Raw genomic sequence first — 24,204 nt, 5'->3', positions numbered from 1 at the left:
ACGTCACTGAGAGTTATATTACTTACAAATGCATAGAAGAAATTATAACAAAGTAAAACCTGCTTTAAAGAAAATATCACAAACAAGTGCTTTTAAGCATTTAGCAAGAAACACAAAAATGACAGAGAGGATCAACATCTCTGATAAATTTTAACATGCCTGGAATATATTCACACCTTCAAAATGATGAAAAATAGCAGGACAATGAACCTAATTAAGGCTATTAATATGAAATCAAATTTTCAACAAGGGCATCTGATGTTCTGCTTCTTCTTCTTTTTTTTTTTAAAAAAATTTGCGTCTAAACTAATAAACACTTTCAAGTGACAGATTTAAACATGTGCAACTATGCTAACATCATCCCATGAATGATACACTTAGAGCCATCCTTATCTCATCCTATCCTTTTATTACCAAAATCAATAGAAATTCTAATTATATAGATAAATTAAAAACATAAACAGCAATAACAACGAATGGAAATTTTAAAATATGATCAAAGAATACAACTATTTGAACCAGCATTTACTCATGACCAAATGCTAACTTTGAGATCGCACAAACCAATACTTCTCTGTCTCCCTCTCTCTCTCCAAACAAAAATCATAATCATAAGCTATCAATTGATCGCTAAGGAAATCCACTATGCGTAATGACAAATTTCTAAAATTTCCAAATAGAATTACAATTTTAAACACATCAAGGGAGAAGTACAGCCAATTCCAAACTACAGATCCTGAAGTAGTAGCTATAAGCTTCACACAGAGAACACAATCATACACTGATGAATGAGTTTTCAAAAGACATTTCCATAAAACATGAAGGATTACTACTAATTCTCAATCAAAATAATAGCCTCATACAAGCAAACGCCCATTCTAAGAAGATTATCATAGATCTCAAATAAAATCATGATCAGCACCATTGAACAATCATCAACGGCAAAACCATCATAATCTAATGAAAAGAAAGATCACTATGTATTTAAGGCAAAATCATCTTCTATGTAAAATCTGTGAGCATCACAAAGAAAGCGCTTCAAATCATATCACCAAATTTCAAAAGATTAGAGATATTACCTGAACAGAAGAAAAGATGATCAAAGGAAAAATTAATGTTGCAAACACCTCAGATGAAGAACACTCTTGCAATCGGAGCCTCCAATTCTCAGATCAAGGAGCAAAAAAATGAATCTCAGAAAAAATGAAAGGTTAGCTGGAATGAGATGAGCGAATTCTGGCAAAAATAGTCGGAATAAATGGAGATTTGGGATGGATCTAAGGAGAAGGGAGTAGATCTAGGATTTATGGGTTAGGATTCCAGATGTAGAAAAGATACGGATCTCAAGGTTTCACGGCAGATCGGAGAATGTAAATGATCGGAAAATGGACGGAGAATGATCGAAAAATGATCGGAGAATGAAAGGCGATCGGAGAAGATGATCTGAGAGAGGAAATGGGTTTTTCTCTCCTCTTCTCTTTCTAAACTTTGGATCGGAGGTTGGTGGCTCGATTGATCGATGAGAAGAAGATGAAGGAGATCGGAGCTCGGCCGGAGACTTGCCGGAGCTAGATCGGAGAAGAAAGCTCGAAAAATGGAACTAGGGTTTAGATCTTAGATTTTTAGAAAAAGAGACCGGAAGTAATGGTTGCTGTGATGAAAGTAGGCAAAAGTGGCTAACAATGATGGGATTGATGAAGGATTGACCGGATTCCGGTCGGATCTCACCGGGGAAGATGATCGGGAAAAGGGAAAATGGGTTTTTCTCTCAGATCTCTTCTCTCTCTGATTTTCACAAGAAAATGAACCGTCCCCCCATTTTCTCGAATTTTTTTATATATCAAATGAAGGTTGATAACGGCACCCCCCCATTGATGAGCGCACAATTATTGATGAGCGCACGAATCGGCTTCGTCTCAGACGAGCTAATTCACCCCCCTTTACATATAAATGATATATATTCCTCCTTTTTTTTCCATGGACATCCCCCTTTTCAAATGAATCACCCTCCTTTTGGTCTGTATTGCACCTACTATCTTGACCTGTTCACTGAGCAGACTGTAGACACCCCATTTTGACCGTGCCCTACACCTCCTTGTTTTGTGCATAACTTTTTCAAATCAGTGTGTATGGACCCCAAATTACACCCTAGGCTAGCTTAGGGTCTTGCCAAGGTCCCTGTTAAATTTCGTCAAGATCCGAGCGCGTTTGCCTGGCGAACGAGCCAGGGCAGTGTCGTGGTGCAAGTTCAGAAGGGCGGAGGTGAAATACGTCATTTCTCATGTACAAGAGGGCATTCTTGGAAATTTCTATTTCTTCCTCTTCAAGCAATGAGTAAGGGCTATCAGATCAAATTAGAGGGTTAGGATCATGTAGAGAGGGGAATCTTTGCCCCATTTTTTTTTACTTGGACGCCCCCCCTGTAGGTCATAATTCGTTAAAAATTACATAGAGGAGGGCTGTCCAAGGGAGAAGAGGGGGGTCAATTTCATCATCTGGTTTTTAATAAAACCCATCGAGCTAGGGTTTGCGGAGGAGGATTTTCTATTTTTCTTCTCTCGGCAGAGGGAGAGGGGCAGCCGCAAGAACGACAGAGGGAGGAGCCGGTCATCTTCTCCGGCACTCTTCGTTGCCGCCGGCCATCGCGCGCAAGACCTGATCCCCACCTCCATTTCCATTAAATCCACCTACACCTCCATCTTCTCTTCCCACCTCCTTCACCGGCACCATCATCTCCTCCGGCCGCCATCACCCTTACCCCTTTCACCCTTCACAGCCACCTCCACCTCCACCGCAAGCCACCACCCACTTCATCTTCCTTTCTAACCCACTTCATTAAATCCATTTTAAAAACCCAAACCCAACTCCGGCCAGCCCATTCCCGCCGGCAAAACCCCTTTTATCAGCCATCACCTAACCCTTTTCTCATTTTTCCTGCAAACCCACTTTTCCGATCGTCTTCTCCATTATCACCATCAACCGGCCACCGCACCTCCATCTCCTCTGTTTCATCTTCTTCATTGTAAACTCCAATCCCCACCACCAACAATAGCCGAGCCACCATCTCCTCCTCCTTCTCTATTTTTCTGCAACTTCCGACCACCGGCAGCCTCTTCGGAAATCATAAGCCACCGTTTCCCTTGTCTCGCCGGCCACCACCTCCACCCGGAATCTGAGCCGTCCCAATCATCACCCTCCTTCCATACAGAACCCCCCTTTTCTTCTCCAATCCAGCCACCATCTTCCCCTCTCCAAAACCCAAGCTCATTTTCTACCAAACCCTCTCCTCTTCTCCGGTAACCTTGCCGGAATCCGGCAAGCCTCCTCCATTTACAGCCGCCATACCCCCTTTCTATTCCTCACTTTCTTCAGGTACAAAACCATCTTCATCTACTTCACAGCCATCAAAACCCATTTTCGAATCCCATTATCCCTAACCCAATCCTCGATTTCCCAAGAACCCCTTTGTTGTCAGCCATTGCTTGAAGCCCACGGATTTTTCCTCCAAACCCATATTCCATCTTCCCCGAGAAGCCAACCCAAATATCAATCACCGGCGAGCTTGCCGGAGCTCCGGCTAGGCGTCTGAGTCTGATTTGTTTCATGATACCAAATTGGCTCATAGCAGGTGCATCTCTTTCTCTATTTGAAGAGCTTATTTCAAAGAAAATGGTGCCTTTAAGAGGTAATTGCTAATTTAAGCTTTGCTAGAGTCCGCTTCAGTTTTCCTTCATATATATTTTATATTTATATTTGTTTAGTGTGTCACATGCTTTAGGTAATGATAACCGATTCTTCTGCATTTGGATTTCTGTTTTGGTCATTAGCCATTGAAAGCGAAAGGTTTTGGGTTTCCTGGATTAATTTAAATGTCTTATGGATAATGGATGATGAAATTGTCTGTGCCAAATGGAAAATGTTAATGTAATGACTATTTGAACCCATGTCATGCAAATATCTGGGTTATCAATTGACCCTATGTCACGGGTTTGGAGATGTGAATCACATGATTTCTCATTGATCTTTTATTTTAGGAGTGATTTGATCTTCTTGGATATGTTTGTTGGTTGCATTCATAGTGAATTAACCAATTGTCCTCATGTGAAATCAGCATGTTTAGCTTAGCTGAAATATTATAAATTTAAGATTCTTCTTTTATGTTAAGTTTTGAGTTAGGTTCTGAAGAGGAATGGACTGTTCAGGTGAGACTATCTTGAAAGCTTACCATAATTAATTTTATTTTAAATAAATTGTTTAATTGAAGAAGGAGATCAGATGACTACTCTATTCGATATTATCGACATGAGTACTGTCTGATTTCAAGGCGGGATTAGAAATATTATCATGTGTATTATGATATCAGATGATTACTTTAGCATCATCTGATTTCATCCCCATATTGGGGTGGTGTTTGTGGTTGGGCATAGAAGTGTTTGATATTATTTTTTTTGCTTTCTTAGGCTATCCAGCGGCTGGTCTGGACTAATTAATGTTGTTTATCTTTTTATGATTGTTATAGATTGTGTATTTTTTTTATTGAAAATTCTTCTTTGCTTAGCACTTGTTTTATTTTTTATAAGAATAGAATGGGTTTGCGATTATCTGGTAGCCTTTTCTTCTCTCTTTGATAGACTAACACAGTCTTATAGATTTCTGTTAAATTTCTTTAGATACTAGAATCCCCTCTCATTGCGAGGGCGATGAAGGCGCTAGCCCAAGCCCATCCTTAGGGGACTTGCTCAGTCCAAGTAGCATACCCCTCCTTTGTATATAGGAGACTTGCCCAGTTTCATTCTCTTGCTAAACCTCCTCTTTGTGCGCCGTTTGGTTTTGGGAGAACACCCTACTCGGCTTGGCTTCATACCCCTACTCTTATGGGTATTGGGTTGCACATTTGTTGCACCCTAGGGCTAGGTAGCTGTCCGGCCCGGCTGGGTGTTTTACCTTTGCCAAATATGCACAAGGTCTCTTATTCCTTTTGCTTGTAAGCTTCTCCTTATTCGATAGTCCATTCGCATAGGAGTCAGCCTTGATTAGAGAGTCTTTGACTCATTCGCCTTTTAGGTGATGTTATAGGGGAGTCTTTGACTCATTCGCCTTTTAGGTGATGTTTTAGGAGAGTCTTTGACTCATTTGCCTTTTCGGTGGTGTTGTAAGAGAGTCTTTGACTCATTTGTTTGTGTGATGTTGTTATCAGTGGAGTCTTTGACTTGTGTTGTTGTCAGTGGAGTCTTTGACTCATGTTTCCATCTCTTTTGAAGAGTCTTTGACTCTTGTATCCCTCAGTTGCTCTCTTTGAAGAGTCTTTGACTCTTGTATCCCTCATTTGCTCTCTTTTGAAGAGTCTTTGACTCTTGTATCTCTCGTTTGCTCTTTTTGAAGAGTCTTTGACTCTTGTATCCCTCAGTTGCTTTCTTTGAAGAGTCTTTGACTCTTGTATCCCTCAGTTGCTCGTTTTTGGAGAGTCTTTAACTTTTTTATCCTTCAGTTGCTTTTATTAGAGAGTCTTTGACTCATTTATTCGTCAGTTACTGCTATTAGAGAGTCTTGGACTCATTTGCTCTTATAATGGTATTATTAGAGCCTAGTTTCTCCTTTTAACTCTAGAGTTCATCCCTAGGATGTTGTTTTGTGTATTCCCTCCGGTCTTTGACCAAAAGGGTGAAAACATCAGAAATTTTAAAAATCCATAAACTTTGAAATCATTAAAAATCTCAAAAACATTAGAAACTTAAAACATAAAAATAGTTGATTTGCTGTAAGTGTTTGATAGGTAGAGAGTTCGTTTCGAACTACGTTGGCTTGATCTTCTTCCACGAGGTACGTAGTGCAGCTTGGGATTTACATCCCAAGTCCAGCCAAACTTTGTAAATAAATGCTTTAACCCTTTTTTCTTCTTCAAAACCTTGTTTTCAACAAGATCTTCCTCTAGAGTTAGGAGTTTGTCCTAGATAGAGAGTTTTAGAGTTAGGAGTTTGTCTTGGATTTGTTGTGTGCTTGTTTGTGTTTGTTTTAGAGTTAGGGGTTTGTCCTAGAGTTATAGGAGCGCCTCCGTCCGGTCAGTTGGCGATTCACATCGCTGACTGATGACTAGGTCTAAGATGCGTTAGCGATCCCATTGTTTTCCTTAGGACGCACAGCCTAGTTACACATAGGTTGTAGGAACCACCTGCATTAGCTTAGGGCTAACCTGCATTTAATTAGGGCATATAGGGTGTCCTAAAATCTACAATTCACTGGAATTTAAATAATCATATAATAAACTTTAATAACTAGTCCGGTCTTTTAGATCGAGTCTAGGATAGAGGTCTAGGTGTCTTAGGCATCCTAGCTTAGAATAGGCGCGAAGAACTACGTTGCCTTGATTCTCGTGGAGGCGGGGATACGTAGGCTTCTTTGGATGAATACCAGACCATCCGAGGACTCGGGCTAGATCGTTTAGAGTCTTAGGATTTGTTGTTTTGTTATGTTGTATGTTTTGTTGTGTTTTCTTATTTTCTTGTGCAGACCTATACCTTTAGCTGTAGCATGCATGCGTTCGTCCACCAGAACTTAGACACCCTTTAGGCATGTCACTCATAACCTAGCTATGCTTAGGCAGCACATCTTTCATTTTATTTTATGGGTGTTTATTATCTTTATCCTCAGGAAATGCATGCTTAGGTAGACGACTCCTGAGGATTGTTCCCATTTCACATGATTTTTGCCCAAAACTCTTCGAGGTTAATAATAAATGGCATAAGAGACCAAGTGTTCGCACTCGGGCGAATTGGGGGCGCTCTTCGGACCTTCTCCATTCGTCATCAGGCACGGACCTTCTGTATCTCTGGTTATCCATTGCAAACAGAGCATTTGTTTTGGTTCCATGGCGTGTCCATGGATGGCGACTCTGAGTTATTTTTAGGTACATCTTGGTTTCGAGCCCTGGCTCCTGATCAGGATGTATCTCATTCGTTTTGTATCGCCACTCATGCTATGCTGTGAGGGTGGCACCTGTTTCGAGAGTTCCTTGGCAGAGCTCTCCTTCACTTTGTGGAGATCCAGAGGGTGTTAGGGACCTGTTCCCTCACCGTCCTTAGGATCGGGGTCCACACAGACGCGCTCGGATTTCAACAAAATTTTATGGGGATTTACGGGGGACCTTAAGCTATGCCGGGGTTAAATTTGGGGCACCAGCTCACTTATTTGACGAGGCTTCGCCCAAGCAACGTGAACTCGTGTCCGGTCAAAATGGGGTGTCTACAGATGCCCCTCTTTGGCAGAGCGTGCTTGTCACGCGAATGACAAAGCTGAATAGACGACACATTTTGATCGGTCCGAAAATAAAACAAATTTTTGATTTTTTGATATTTTTAAAACGATACTCATAAAGGTAAGACTCAACTAACAATAGGGAGATAGCCTCTTACTGACTCTTAACTCGGCAACTATGACATCTCAAAGAGATAGCCTTTCCCTAATACTCACGACTCAACTATCTAAACTAGTTAGCAAAGATGAACGAACAATTGTAAAACACAAACACACTATTTTTCTTTTTTTTTATCAAAACATAGCAATTGCTCAAAGAGCATCAACCAAACTAACAAACCAATCACTTCAATCACTCAAAGAGTTTTCATTTTTTTTTTTTTTTTAGAAACCACAATGCAACTTGTCTAAGACAAGCATAAACCCAAACACTCAAAGTGTTTTTCCTTTTTAGAAACTTGCAAAATAAGCCAAAGACCACTGTATTGAAATTCGTCCAAAACAAATTCAAAACTAAACACTCAAAGAGGCCTTTTCTTTTTATAACACATCATGCCGATTAGTCTAAAACTTGACTAATTATTAGGGTACTCGAATATTTGAGCTAAACTCAAACATCTAATACCAAGGCGAAACTAAGTCTCAAGCCTGGCGATAGATATACAGATCATTGCTGAAAATAAATCTGTTTAACTATCCGAGTAACTCTGACTCCTCTCTTTCAAGGTAGCGAATCACTCCGGATCACGCGGTTCTGTTAAACAGTTCCGCATAAACCCAAATTCGTATGTCCTGCTAAACAGTCCCATACAAACCTTTTCACAGATATGCATGACTCCTAACACGTTAGGAAGCTGCACATTGCGGAACGATGATTAGGTAATTCACTACTTGACATTACATTACTAATCATCAGGGTACTAAATACCCGGGCGAAGGAAGGAAAGACCAATCTGCGTAACGCTGGATCAGAAATATTTTCCTTATTGCAACCTTCAAAACGATCAAAGAAAATTCCAAACCGTGTAACACAGGTTCAGCGAGTTCCTCCATTAAAAATCTTTCAAAAAGACCAAACTGCGTAACGCAGGTTTGATAATTTCCCTTTCTGTTAAAAACCTTTCAAAAATACCAAACCGTGTAACACAGGTTCGGTAATTTCCAACTCTGTTAAAACCTTTCAAAAAGACCAAACCGCGTAACGCAAGTTTGATAATTTCCAACTTTGTTAAAATTTTTCAAAAAGACCAAATCGTGTAACACAGGTTCAGTAACTTCCATTTCTGTTAAAAATCTTTCAAAAAGACCAAACCGTGTAACATAGGTTCGATAATTTCTATTTCTGTTAAGAACCTTTCAAAAAGACCAAACCGTGTAACACAGGTTCAGTAATTTCCATTTCAATTAAAAACCTCTTTCAAAAAGACCAAACCGTGTAACACAGGTTCGGTAACCTCCATTATCTAAAACCTCTCAAAAGGACCAAACCGTGTAACACAAGTTCAGTAATTTCTCCTTGTAAAACTTTTTCAAAAACAGATTGAAGGAACAATCAGATAGTGCAACACTAAATCCGATAATTTCTTATTCTATTAAAACACTCTTCAAAACACTTGAAGAAAAGACCAGATCGTGTAACACATATTCTGGTAATTTCTATCTTTATTAAGAAAATCTTCAAAACAGTAGGAAGTTGAGAAACTCAAAATGACTGAAAGAAAAGATCAACTCTTAATGATTTCATTGATGAACCAGTCATCTCTTCGCAAAGAGTAACTAAGATGCATGATTTTGATCAAAGACCGGACTCAAGTAACTTGAAAGAATTTTTGGAGGTCAAACCTTTTTCAAAGACGCAAAGCATTCTACTGAAGTTTAAAAATCGCTGTAGTAAATTCTAAACTCTTCCGGGATAAAGATTTTTCCAGGAAATTTAACTCCAAAGGAGAACAACCTGACTAAAAAGCTCAATACAAAGAGTGTTCGAACTTCTCTAGTCTCTATTTTATAAAGATATTTATCTCAAGTATCAATGATTACTTGACATCTTTTATGACATAAGTCATAAAAGATACCCCTAGTATGATTACTTCCATGACAAAATTCATAAGAGAGCAACAAAAAGGGAATGGGCCAAAGGCTTTTATTACTGAACATTTGAGATTACAACAAATTTTTCTGATAAACACTTGGGTTTACAAGGCTTTTCACTGGTACAAGAAACTTGTTCCGCTCAAAATTTTCTCATCTCTGCCATCTGTTGATACTGGAACCGAGCTGAAAACTTGCCGACATCTGAACACTGCTCTGCTTTACATTATCTACAGGAACCACAAATTCTCTGCTTCTCTGAGCCTCTGAGTCTTTATCACCCCGGCTTTGGGAAGAATACTGACTAAATAGGACTCTAAAAATTGTCTTTGACTCGACAACAGACTGACTTTGACAGACAATGACCAAAGACTTTGACGAGTTTTAAACAAGACTCTAAAAGAGACTGAATCTGCTTCTTAAACTGATAAACGTTTTAAAATGGTTAAAAGTCCACCACTCTTAGAGTCTTTTAAATACCATGTTTAAAGATGTTTCAACCTCTTTTCAAGATCTCCGTTATGGTTATTATCCCTTCAGATTGTTTAGTTTCAATCCACCTAACTCAAAGAGTAACAAAAGAAACTTTGATGGCACTTATTCAGACATTAAAAAAGAGCCAAAGAGAAAAATAAAAGTACAACCGGCTTTTAGAAAGCTTTGCTTTTCATGAAGTCCTGCCATGACTAAATTGCCCTTTTGGGTTTTCAATTTTAGCGGACCGCATGCCTTAATTTTTGCCTGGACTGTCTGCCCTTGCAGATTTTCCATCCAGCAGACTCAATGCCCTGATTTTCGCCTACACTGCCCTTTCGGGTTTTCAGCTTAGCGGGTCTAAGACTCCATCATTTTTTCTTTATTTTTCTGTTTCTCTACAAACCTGGGCCTAAATATACCAGAAGGACTTTCAGGTAGGCTTAGATTCCAAAAAGGCTAAACCCTAATGTATTTACATGTCATTGAACCGAATCTGGACCCTCCAGACTACCTACGTATCCCTGAAGAAAATGGGAATCAGGTCTGCGTAGTTCGCCCCATTTGGACTTTGGAAAAGACGCGACCGAACCCGAATTGATCAGGCTACCTACGTACCCTTAAAAAGGGATCAGGTCATAACGTAGTTCAAACTACTCTCTTTTTTTCTTTTATATATATAAAAAAATGCCCCTAGTTTGGGTTTATCAAAGAAAACAAATTGTTTTATAGACCCAAAGGGTTTGCAAAATGGTTTAAAACATTTAGGTTGTTGGCTCAAAGCTCAGGTCGATCAAAGACGGCCTCCTGGTGTATTTAAGCATAATACTTTTTTAACTGATCCAGGTTTGTAGGTTCATTTAATTTTTCTCCATTTTCATTGAGGAGTCTTACGGCTTTTCCAGGCAGGACTTCATCAACGATGTAAGGACCAGACCAGTTTGGCCTGAATTTACCTCTCGGATCAAATACCGGTGCCCTGTAGGACTTCAAAACAAGATCTCCAGGCTTCAAATCACGAACACGGACTTTCTTGTTAAAAGGTCTCTCAATTCGCCTCTGATATCCCTGAATATGGTATAAGGCTCTCAACCTCTTCTCATCTATCATCTGCAGCTCATCATACCTGGCTCTAGCCCAATCAGACTCTGGCAAGTCAGCTTCCATCATCACTCTTAAAGAGGGAATCCTTAGCTCAACGGGGAGGACTGCCTCCATTCCGTACACCAAAGAATACGGAGTTACACCTGTTGAAGATCTGATCGATGTCCGATAAGCCCATAAAGCATATGGAAGCTTATTCGACCAATCCTTATAAGTCTCAGTCATTTTGCTAATAATGACTTTAACATTCTTATTCGCAGCCTCTACAGCCCCGTTTGTTTGAGGTCTGTAAGGAGATGACTTGTGATGTCTTATTTTGAACTCTTCACACAGGTGCAACACCTCTTTCTTGAAATGCGACCCATTATCTGAAATCAGCTCATGAGGCACTCCATATCTGCAAATAATGTTGGCACGGATGAACTTCGCAACTGTGCTTGAAGTTATGGAAGCATACGAAGCGGCTTCAATCCATTTCGTAAAATAATCAATTGCGACCAGAATGTACTCATGCCCGCTTGAAGACCTCGGATATACCTTCCCAATTATATCAATTTCCCATACTGAAAACGGTCATGGAGAAGTCATGGAGTGCAACTCCAAAGGAGGAACAAGAATAAGATTTGCATAGACTTGACACTTATGGCATTTCTTCACAAATGCGAAGCAATCTGCTTCCATTGTGGGCTAATAGAATCCAAGTCTCAAAATCTTTCTTGACAACATTTTTCCATTCATATGAGGTCCACAAACTCCCTCATGGGTCTGCTCAATAAGCTCTGCGGCTCTGTCTTCATCAACACAAAGAAGTTGTATGCCATCAAATGACCTTCTGTACAGCTCTTCACCGCAGATAATAAAGTTGGCAGCCAACTTCTGAAGCGTCTTTCTTTCTTTACTCGAAGCTTCTGGAGGATGTCCTTTACCAGCAATAAGATTTCTGATATCTGTGTACCAAGGCTTCCCATCTGGACACCTGGCTAAAATCTCTATTGCATTCACATGCGAAGGGGCCCACTGAAGTCTGACAACTAGCGGCTGAAGCTCCATTGATACAGAAATGTCTAACATCGAGGCCAAAGTAGCCAAAGCGTCAGCAAAATGATTTCTGGTCCTTGACAAGTGAGTGAATGTGATGTTCTTGAACTTTCTGACCAAAGATTCCAAATAAGTATTATAAGGGATCAATTTATCTTCTCGAGTTTTCCATTGTCCATTAATCTGGCAAATGATCAAGATAGAATCCCCAAACACATCAATATCCTGAATCTCTAAAGCTAAGGCTGCCTCTAACCCGGTGATGCAAGCTTCATACTCAGCCATATTGTTGGTGCATTCAAACTGCAATTTGATAGAAACAGGAATATACTCCTTCCGAGGGGATATAAGCACAGCTGCTACTCCTTGTCCTCGACTGTTGACAGCTCCATCAAAGTACATAAGCCACTTAGTACTCAAAGTCTCTTCTTCAACATCCATGATCTCTTCGTCAGGAAATTCTGCCTTCAGAAAAGCATTCTCTTCAATGGGTGCATCAGCCAACTGTTCAGCAACGACACGCCCTTTAATTGATTTCTGAGTGACATAGGTGATGTCAAACTCAGACAATAACAACAACCACTTAGCGGTTCTTCCTGTAAGGGCGGGTTTCTCGAACAAGTATTTTAGCGGATCTATCCGCGAAAGCAAAAGGATCTTGCTTGAAAGCAAATAATGTCTAAGCCTCTGGGTAGCCCAAACTAATGCTAGACATGTATTTTCCAAAACAGTGTATTTTAACTCGTACTCTAGCATTTTCTTACTAATGTAGTAAATTGGCTTCTCCCTTTTAGACTCTGAATCTTGCTGAGCAAGCATGCAACCTATCGCTGTATCTGTGATAGACAAGTACAACAACAACGGATGGCCTGGAATGACAGGTGATAGAACAGGGGGCAAGGATAGACACTGCTTAACCTTTTCAAAAGCCTCCTGACACTCTTCATTCCATTTCTTCGAGGAATTCTTCTTCAAAAGCTTGAAAATGGGTTCACACGTCATCGTCAGATATGATATGAACCGTCTCAGATACTGAACTTTGCCAAGGAAACCTCGGATCTGCCTTTCCGTCTTTGGCGGTTGCATTTCTTGAATCGCCTTGATCTTTTGCGGGTCTACTTCGATCCCTCTTTCGCTGACCATAAACCCCAAGAGCTTTCCTGATGTAACACCAAAGACACACTTACTCGGGTTTAGGCGAAGCTGATATTTCCTGATTCGCTCAAAGAACTTTCTCAGGGCGACAATGTGCTCAGGTCGAGTCTTGCCTTTTACAATCATGTCATCGACATATACTTCGACCTCTTTATGGATCATATCATGTAACAGAGTTGTAGCAGGCCTCTGATATGTAGCACCAGCATTTTTCAGACCAAACGGCATCACCCTGTAGCAGTAAGTACCCCACTGAGTAATGAACGCTGTCTTCATCATGTCCTCTGGCGCCATCTTAATCTGATTGTAGCCTGAGAATCCATCCATAAAAGATAGAAGAGCATGCCCAGCTGTATTATCTACCAAGAGATCAATGTATGGAAGAGGAAAATCATCTTTAGGACTTACCTTGTTCAGGTCTCGAAAATCGACACACATTCGAACTTTTCCGTCCTTTTTGGGCACCGGTACGATGTTCGCAAGCCATTCTGGGTATTTAACCACTTGAATGAATTTTACTTCTAATAGCTTCTTTACTTCTTCATAAACTTTCAACTCCCATTCAGTTTTGAGTTTTCAGAGTTTTTGCTTCTTTGGCTTAATACCAGGGATTAAGGGTAATCGATGCTGAACAATTTCCTCACTTAATCCCGGCATGTCATCATATGACCAAGCAAAAACTTTCTTGAACTCTTTAAGTAGGGTGATTAATTCCTCACGTTCTTCAGGAGATAAAATTTTGCCAATTCGAATCACCCGAATCAAGGTTTCATCACCTATATTCACAGTTTCAATTTCCTCTTCGAGTGATTTTGCTCGGCGACTCTCATCCTGTTGAATCATGTATTTGATTTCAGAGGGAGTGTCATCGGCATCGTCATCAGAGGGGGAGTCTTGATTGTTATTATTAAGTTTATCAGATTCTGAAGCAGAAACATTAGAAATAAAAGTAGAAACAAGAACGTACTCAGAAGAAGAATGCTTTATTTCATTGAATGTTGAATCAAGTACATCAAATGATGAATTACCCACATCGGGCTTTACAATAGATTCTTGAAACAAATTTACAGACTCAACATATAGATTGACATTTGTGTCAATTGACTCTGAACTATGTACGGAAATAATATCTGAATCAACGATAGAAACAGCATCTGACTCGATCCCGCTGGAAGAAGAGGAATCACCATCGACCTCAGGAGACTCGACCTTTATAGTACCTGCATCAAAAGAATTGTTAGAATAAACAGACTTTGAATTAGACTCAAAGACTGACGTGTACTTACGGACAACCGACTCTTTTGAAGGGACACGACTGTTTAGGAAAGTAACCTGAGGTATGACCTGAAAGGTCCAGTTAGTCAATGGTTCCTCGGCCGGGGTGATTAAATGAGTAGGGTTCAGAATCACGGCTCTCCGATTAATCATGGCAACAGTCTGTGAATCTTCAAGAAACATTGAATTCAGCAGGCTTGGCTCTATATGCTCTGCCCAATCAGCTTCTGACTCAACTTCTGTCTGCACCCCGGTCTGCTTGTCTTCTAACTACAGATCGAAGAAAATTTCAAAGCCCGGCAACCTTTGCCCTGTACTCTCATTCAGCCAAGTCTCGGCAAAGCCGCAGAAAGGGACATCTGCGCCCTCTTGCCGGAACCGGCCGTTCATTGTCAAATTAATCGGCGCCATTGGTAATTCTAACCCCCTGCGGCGATATTCAGCCCATTTCATCATCAGCTGTTTCATCTCTTTAACCTCTTTCTTCGAGGGCTTGTACCCTAGTCCAAATAGACCGTTGAATGATTTAAACTCGGGGAACTCAGTTAAACCCTGATGATATTTGCCCAGCTCGGCACCGGGTATGTACCCTTGTCGGCGAATTATCCTGACGACATTCGAGTTTGTGCTGGTTAGGAATCAAATTTCCTGCTTCATAGCCTCCTTGAAGGTGATGGCAGTCACCTCTAATGAAAATCCAGTCAAACTAATATCCTCAGCCTTCTCCACAGTCAGGTCCTGAGTAATCAGTCCTATTTCCAGGTCTGGGTCCCCTTTTACAGTTATCACTCCGTTTTTGTGAAGAAACTTCAGCTTTTGATGAAGAGAGGATGGGACAACCCCGAACTTGTGCAACCAAGGGCGGCCAAGCAATAGCAGAAATGAAGCTTTGATGTCCAGAACCTGGAACTCTATTTCGAAGTCTTCCCCTCCGATCTGTATTTCAGTGACCAGAGTTCCGATCACATCTCGACGAGTACCATCGTATGCCAGAATACCCTGTTCAGATGGGATGAAGTCTACAGGACCAAATCCAAGGGTTGCTGCAGTACTCAACGGGCAGACATTCAAAGCAGAGCCGTTGTCAACCAACACCTGTGGTACTCTCTTCTTGTTACAGACGACGGTAATCTTCAGAGATTTTGTATGGTCTCGGCCTTCAGAAGGCAGATCATCTTCAGTGAAAGATAAAGTCTTAGACACTTTGGTCATGGCGACCAAACTCACCAACTCATCAGGAGTAGTGTCTACAGAGACTTGCGCGGAGTTAAGCTCTCGAAGGACTAACTTTCTATGCTTAGACGAGGCCATGAGTAAGCCCCATACTGAGATATTAGCTTGAGTCTTTTTTAACTGCTTCAGCAAGCTCTCTTCTTCTTCATCTACACTGACCTTATTCTACCTCGGATTCTCTGCATTCCTTGCAACTTTTACAGGATTTTCAACACACAATTCTTGAGGTTTGAAGACACGCCCGCCCCAGGTCATATGCTGCATCTCATCACAATGGTCATCTAGTAACAACAGTTCGTCCTCCTCTATCTTGACAACATACGGCTCTTTATCATCTTTTTCTTCAAAATCCTCAGCCCTTAGGACGTACAGAGTTTTCCTTGTATTTCTGGCACTGTTAGTCTGAAATACACAAGACTGAGAAGAAGACGACTCAGCAAATTCATCATCATTGAAGGAAATCACATAACGCTCTTTCCTTTCTGCCCTTTCCAGCTCCCTATCATCAAACTTCATGACATAGGTTTTTTCTGTGGTAATGGCACAAATAAGGGTTGATGGATCAAGCAGAGGCTCACTAGCAAAAATTGCATTGGTAGTAGGAGGAGGTATGGCATGATGGTTAGGAAGTGGGTTCTGAGTGACATTTGGTCTCTCCACTGCCAACTCATCTTTGTCAATCATATTTTGAATGGCATGCTTCAAGGCCAAACATTTTTCAGTCAGGTGCCCATGACCTCTGTGATATTCACAGTATTGGTCCATTTTCCAGAATGCGGGCAAGGGATTGGGTGGAGGTTTGATATCCGGGAGCCGGATCTTCCTGTCTTTCATAAGTCTCTTGAATATCATTATTATAGGATATGGAAGATGATCAAATTTCCTGTCAAAGGTACCTCTCCTGGGTGCCCTTGCAGCTTCTGCAGCAACTCTGGCCGCAGGCCTGGTGTAACTGACAGCATGAATTTCTTTGGGCTGGACCATAGGTCTTTTACCCTCTCGGATCTCTGAAGAAACTTTAGCTCTCAAGCCTTTTGCTATGGCATCCTCTGTCTGAGTACCAGTCTTGATTAGATGATCAAAACTCGGATAGTGCTGAGGTGCCAAAAAATGAAAATACTGAGGAGACAAACTCTTCAGAACTAACTTTATCTGCTCTGATTCAAACATTCTCTGGCTTAGCTGGGCAGATTTGTGCCTCCAGCGCCTGATAAAGAAAGTAAAGGTCTCCTGAGGACCTTGCTTCAACTGCTTCAGGTCTCTCTTCGTGACCTCAATGCCTTCTTCCATCGAGAACTGCTCTATCAGTTTCTCAGAAATGTCCTGCAGGGTTCTCTCCTCTTCCGGCTTCAGCCTCAAGAACCACTTCTTCGCAATTCCCGTCAGAGAGATAGGGAACAACTGGGCCATTTGCTCACGGCTTAGACCGTACTGCTGGGATAAAATGATAAACCACCTCATGTGATTACGCGGACATCCGGTTCCATCATATTTATCATAATCAGGAGCTTTGAAGTTGGGCGGCAAAGATACTGTCGAAGACAGTATTAATTCAGAGACATCAAATTTCTTTGGCCCCTGTACCTTCATCTGCTCCATTTCATGAGCCATCCTGCTAAACTTTTCAGAGATTTCTTTTTCAAACTTTTCAAATTTCTCTTTTTCTTTATCAACCCTCGGAGCACAATACTCTGCGGCGTACTGATCATCATCTATATCAACCTCAAAAGGCTGGATAACGGGTCTATGCGACTCCGGAGCTGGAACATGAGAAGGCTGAAGTACGGGCCTAGATGTGGAAGTCTTATCACTTATCTGGGTCTTCATGTTAGCCATCTCCTCCTTCATCCCCGCCATGTCTCGGGTGAGGTTTTTCATCATCTCTTGCATACTGAGCAGAAGGTCAGTTGGGTCGGCCATTTGGTTTACTTCAAAGGAATTTGAAGACTCTGGTGAGGAGGATAAATGCACTGTGGATGACACAGGGGAATCAAAATGACGAACGAGTCTAGACACTGAAGTAGGTCTAGACCAGGTGGGCTTAGCTTGAGAGTCCTTTTTGGGAGCGATGGTTGCTATCTTTCAGAATCCCGATTGGAAGTTAACAAACTAGATTAAATGATTGACAAGTGAAATAAGATAGTTTGCACCAATAGAGAGAAAAGAAAAACAAACATCTTTTGTATTGATCATATTAACAGGTTACAACGCCAGCAATTGGTTACATGAAAAATGATGAAACCCTGAATCACTGACTGTCTATAACATGTATCAAGTAAAATTTCTTTCTTTAAATTTTCATCTATAATGAAATCAGATTTACAATCTTTGACTCTGATTATATTCAAGTAAAACAAATGAAAACAATAAAAGAAATGGCAATCCGGAGCCGAAGATCTTCATGGTTCACCAATTCGAGCTCTTCGATTTACTGGTTCTCTAAATAATCCTCCTTTTCGAAGCTTAGACATGAAAACAGATCTCCTCTCCGTGATTTTGTCTCTCCAATCAGCTACTATGGATGCAATGAGATCAGGAGTAAGGTCTTCACAACAAGGTGGTGTGATAACCTTAGGAGGACACAAGATTCCAATAATCTGAGAAGGGAAACACAAAGGGGCATAGAAAGATGATTTTTCTAAACCCATAAGATGGACAAATGAGTATGGGCAAGTACTGGTAATGATTTGGGGACATGATTGACTCACCCAACGAATTTGGTTTTCTCCTATGGTCTGCAACCAATGGTGCCATTCATTAAGCTGCGGTTGCTTTATCTTTGCCTTCCAAGAATGAAAACTCTTAAGGGTGTACTCAATGCGGTTTTGTGGCTGAAGGATAGTGAGTTTTTCACATAGCCACACATATAACAGCTTGGCACATCCAAAAAAATTATCCTGCACCTTTTTACTAGCAATAAAGTCTAACCCATAAAAGGTTTCAGCTAGCATTGTAGGGACAGGATTTCTCCCTTCATTTATCTGATCTATTATTGTCAACAAAGTGAAAGGGGCGGCACTAGAGTCTCTGCGAAGAACATGACGTGCAAAGACAGCAAATACTAAGGCATTGCGTCGACACTCCTGAAAACGGGAGTCAGTAGGATCGATGCTTTTAGAAAACAGTTCAATGAGGGCTTGAAATTGAACATTTTTCTCAGTTAAGCAAGGCAGAGTTTTCACGATCATATTTTCAAAAAGTTTGCAAAAAAGATCATGAGGGGAGTCTGCGCTTGAAGGTCGGATCCAAAGTCCCTCAGGAGGAAGCTCTAAAAGGGCACACCAATCTTCAAATATAGGACATAGTTGAAAAGACCCAAATCGAAAGACATGAAAAATAGGATCTGTAGACACCCACATTTTGCTTTACTTTAACCAACAATAACCTAATATATTGATCCATCCTCAAATTTTTTGAAAAAAAACAAAATGATAAAGAGATGTACCTGGTGAGATGATTAGATCCGAAAAATTGAAAAATACCCTGATTAGTGAATTTAGTGTGTTAAATCCATGTGAGAACCCCCTCTATCATTGATTTATATGTTTTAGGTCATTAATATCTTGATCTGACTTTACGGATCATCAATCGGGACAAAATAAGCTAGGGTCACTTCATAGCCCGGACCCTGATTCCATTCCGAGACCCGATTTCCGTAAATCGTTAGATCAATGACAGATCTTGACCTGGGTCTCACCATCCAAAACCACCTAACCTCTCCTCTCATCCTAACCATCCAAACCTCACCTAACCTCACCTAACCTCTCCTCTCATCCTAACCACCCAAACCTCACCTAACCTCACCTAACCTCACCTAACCTCACCTAACCTTACCTAACCTCACCTAACCTTACCTAACCTCACCTAACCTCACCTAACCTCCTATCCCATTCTCCTATAAATACCCTCTCATCCCACCATCCAAGAAAAAAGAAGAAAAAGAACCCCTCTCTTAGAAAATTCATCCCTCTCCCTCATCTCTTCAAGGGTTCGGCCATCCTTGCCGGATCGGGTGATTTTATACGTTGGGTGATATATATCAAAAGCAGTCATTATCAAGCAAGGAATCATCTTCAAGGAATTACCATCAAAGAAAAATCAAACACAAAGTGGGTTTCCAAAGAGGTAGGCATTTATTTCAATTCTATGTAGGGTCTGTTTTCATGCATATCTTTTACTTTAAAAGAAAAACCATGTTAGGAAGCATGTAGGGTCTTTTTTCCCCCTGGTTAGCCTCTGGTTAGACCCTGGTTGCACCCAGGTTCGCTGCTGGTTGCACCCAGGTTCGATGCTGGTTGCACCCTGGTTCCCTACTGATTCGCACCCTGGTTCCCTGCTGGTTCGCACTCTGGTTCCCTACTAATTCGCACCCTGGTTCGCACCCTGGCCAGCCCCTGGTTGTACTCTGGTTCGTACCCTGGTTCACACCCTGGTTCCCCCTGGTTAGCCTCTGGTTAGACCCTGGTTGCACCCAGGTTCGTTGCTGGTTGCACCCAGGTTCGATACTGGTTCGCACCCTGGTTCCCTGCTGGTTCGCACTCTGGTTAGACCCTGGTTGCACCCAGGTTCGCTGCTGGTTGCACCCAGGTTCCCTGCTGGTTGCACCCTGGTTCCCCTGCTGGTTCGCACCCTGGTTCCCCTGCTGGTTCGCACCCTGGTGCACCCTGGTCCGCACCCTGGTTTGTACCCTGCTTTCTCCTGGTTAGACCATGGCTAGTCTCGGGTTTGCTCCTAACTTAGACCCGACTCACTAAACCCCATACCCATAAGCCTTAAACCCTATAACCATAGCCACACATCAACCCAAGCCATACCTTTGTCCACTCACTGAGGCACACCATTTATCCATAAATTTGGTTACATTAAATCTAACCCAGCCAGGCCACCTGCAGCTTAAGTCAAATCGCCCCAATACAATCCAACCAAGTGGGATCCCAACCCAGCTCAACTGAGTCAACTCTAGCCAACCTCCCTAGTCGAGTTGACCCAACTCTCTAGTCGAGTATGCTCAACCTCTTTAACTAATTGGACTCTCCCCTTAGTTGACTCAATCCAATTCCTTAATCAACCCATCCCAATGCAACCGAGTCGCATTCGACCAAGTTGCGGCCTTCCATGTCACAACCGAGTCATTCCCCTATTCTACTAATGCCCTTTTACACCTAGTAGAACTTCCTCCCTTTTGCCTAACCAAGTCATATCCCAACACAATCTGAGTCGCATGTTTGAATCCATTTGGCCGAATCTCATAAGCCCGCCCATTTTGAATTCCCAAAATTCAAACCCTTGATGATTCCTGTATGCTCAATTCTTTGATGCAAATTCCCAATTCCAAAATCCCATTGCTAAATCAATGTTTCTGAATCTCAAGTCCAATGCTCAAATACAAACCCGATTCCTGATCCAAATACCAATCCTGTTTTCCAAAATCCAAGCAACCTCCCCAGTGGAACTACGTGTGGCTTGATCCCCATCACGGGGTACGTAGGCAATTTGGCACTCCCAAGTTCAGTCGCACCTTTCTCTATCTTTCCCATTCCCTCACACTATTCATCATCTCGATTCATCTCGTGTCTCTCGGAACCATTGGATTATGGTTTCCGTCGTAAGGACCCTTAGAGCCCAATTTAGGAACACCGGTGTCGTGTCGTGTCCTAAGTTTTAGGGAGTCTTAGGTTTTAGGAGTCCAGCCTCATCACGGACGCTTGCTGTGTATAGCAACCGTGCCATAGGTCTAGTTACACTAGTCACCCACTCTTTCCCTAGGACAAGCCTAGTAAACTAGGATGTAGGCAAACCTGCATTAGTCTAAGGGACCATTTGCATTTAGATGAGAATCATATAGCATCTTAGATGAAATCCTAAGATAATAAAATCCTCAACTTGAATTAAATAACTTCTCCTAAAACTGTTGAAACAGTCAATCCCGTCTAGGTCGGTGTCCTAGTTGAGTTAGGCATAAGTAGCTTAGCTTAGGTGCACCGAACTACGTCGACTCTGATCCCAGTGAGGCTTGGGTACGTAGGCAGCTTGGATGTCTGACGGCATACCACCCGCGAGTCGGCACCACAACAAATTGTGGTGTTTTGGATATTAATTTTCTTGTAAATGCTTAATCAAATCATTTAGGGCTTTCCATGAAATTAGAATTCTAGGAGAACTTTCACTTAGAATGAATCCAGACAAATTAATAAATCAAGATACACATCTAGGATTCACATTGAAATTAGATCATAGGATGCATGTCACTTAGTTCGCACATTAACATAGAGTTGAATGAGCCATTTAAAATAAATTTAAAAGAGTTAGCTTTTGGAATCGAAGACCGATTATCGGGCAGGAATGGTGCATGTGGCGGATAACTCCCCATACCTTCCATTCTCGTAACCAGGTAGCGAGTCTAGATTTCTGGTTAATTTCGGGTCCTAGATCCCACATCTAGGTGGCGACTCTGTCATTCTCTTTCGTGTGGAGTTCGGATTGCCTTAGTGATCCCAAGTTCACATGAAAGATGAATTCAAATCAATATTAAAATGCACACGCCAATCGCGTGGATACGAGAGACCAAGAGAGAGAGCGCGGCGGCTCGCGCCCCACCCCTCTCGCGGGATCCGGGTACCACAGGATCCCAACATCCAGCAGCTGCTTGAAGAATCTTCCAATTTATACCGCGACTATTTAGATGAGTAAATGAACCGATGAAACGCTCAGCCACACTCCATTCTTCACACCTCAACGGAAAAGATTTAATAGTCTCAGCTATCCACTTGTCTAACAAATTGTTCGCCATGATCAGACCTGACACTCAGATAGAATAAGATGATAAGGGAAGGAAGATAACCTTTAAGTAAATAATAAGAATAAACTTGACAATCAAATATACAGGAAGGATACAATCGGGGACATTGGATTTTTCATCAAAGATGAGAGATAATCAAGAGATCAGACAATGGACCACGGCCATAAAATGACAAAAGTAGGTCGCAAACCGGATCCAAATCTAGCGATGAATATCATCAACTGTGCGATCAAGAGGATCAAAATGATAGATCATGGTCATAGGGACAACGGACAAGCCATCAACCAGATCTAAGACATAACAGGTAGAAAGATAAACACATACCCTAATGAAGAACAGATACATAATTTGAATCTATGACACAACAAAAGAATAGATATATAATCAAAGGGTAACAAATGAATTGTGACCACGAGAACAATATGTACAGGCCACTAACCAAGTGAAACTGAAAGGATCTAAATACAACTGATCAAATCAGAAGTTTCCACTAAAAGTGGGCTTCAAGCTAATCCAGACTATACATGGGAACCAAGACAAGGTAGACTGACTCCAAAGGATAGCAATCATGCTTAACATGTTTTGGATAAAATCCAGCAGCATAACGGCTTTACGAGGAGGTCAAGGTCCAGAATAAGTAAACTGACTCTAAAGAGTAGCAGTTATGCTCTAAATATTCTGCGAAAAATTCGGCAGCATAACGACTAGACAAGAAAGTCAAAGTAAAGTAAACTCCTGGTTTAACTAACTCTAAAGGATAGCGGTCATGCTCAAAATATTCTGGACAAAATCCGGCAGCCTGACAACGCTACAAAGGATTCCACAACTCCACCAAAGGTATATGAATAACGGTGGTAGGATGAACTCGGAATATGGTTACCAGAGAAAGGTGACCAAATGAAGGACCGACCAAAGGTGAGGACATATATGACAACGGGTCAAATCCTATAATCAATAGATCAAAGGACAAAAACCCGGCCCAGGATATGGCAAGCAAAAGCCATTAACTAGATCTAAATCTGAATACGGAATGGATATAACCGATTGAATTGAATAAGCGACTCTAACTAAGAGAAGAATCCTAATATACATAATCAGTATATATAGGTATATACACATACACACAAATCCTAACCAGGGACACCAGCCCTAATTCTAATCTAGCTTAGTCAAGAAAATCTCGACTCAAGACAGACTGATAAGTATACTAGGACCGTGCTGTAACCATATAAAAATGAGCTACCCTAGTCTATAAATGGGGCAAAGCTCCTAACTCTAGGCTCCACATGTGTGAGCAACACATGTTCGACCCTATATGAATGCAATATACTTATATAAACACGGGTACTTCCTAGTTGGGTTTCACTAGGTCAGTAAGTATATACATAATATATAAAACAAAGTATGGCTCCGGACTCAATCTAATGGGTACTATGCGTATGAAACATACTTAACATGTATAACACAAGTACGCCCTATGTTATACATAGTATGCTTCATTGCTCATCGGCTGCTGTAGACAAAAGTACACCCAATGTCTACGGCTGCAGCACTGGCGCATAGCTTGAAAATAGATACAACAGTCCCGTCAGGGTAATGAACTCCCAGTCTGGCACGCACTGTATCTATTTTCGTAGAGCTAAGAATAATGAAAAACAATGAGAAAAATAAAAAAAACAATATGATAATATATGATGTGCAGTGTGTGAATCCCTCGTTTTAATTAGGCACCTATCTGGTGCCCCTGGATTCTAACGATAGAGTTCCCATTTAAAATTATTTTA

The sequence above is a fragment of the Tasmannia lanceolata genome, unplaced genomic scaffold, assembly GCF_043159265.1.
Source record: "Tasmannia lanceolata isolate RefF3 unplaced genomic scaffold, GAP_Taslan_0.1 ptg000003l, whole genome shotgun sequence".
NCBI classification, from domain to species: domain Eukaryota; kingdom Viridiplantae; phylum Streptophyta; class Magnoliopsida; order Canellales; family Winteraceae; genus Tasmannia; species Tasmannia lanceolata.
The sequence above is the reverse complement of the archived record's forward strand: the minus strand, read 5'-3'. Positions refer to the sequence as shown.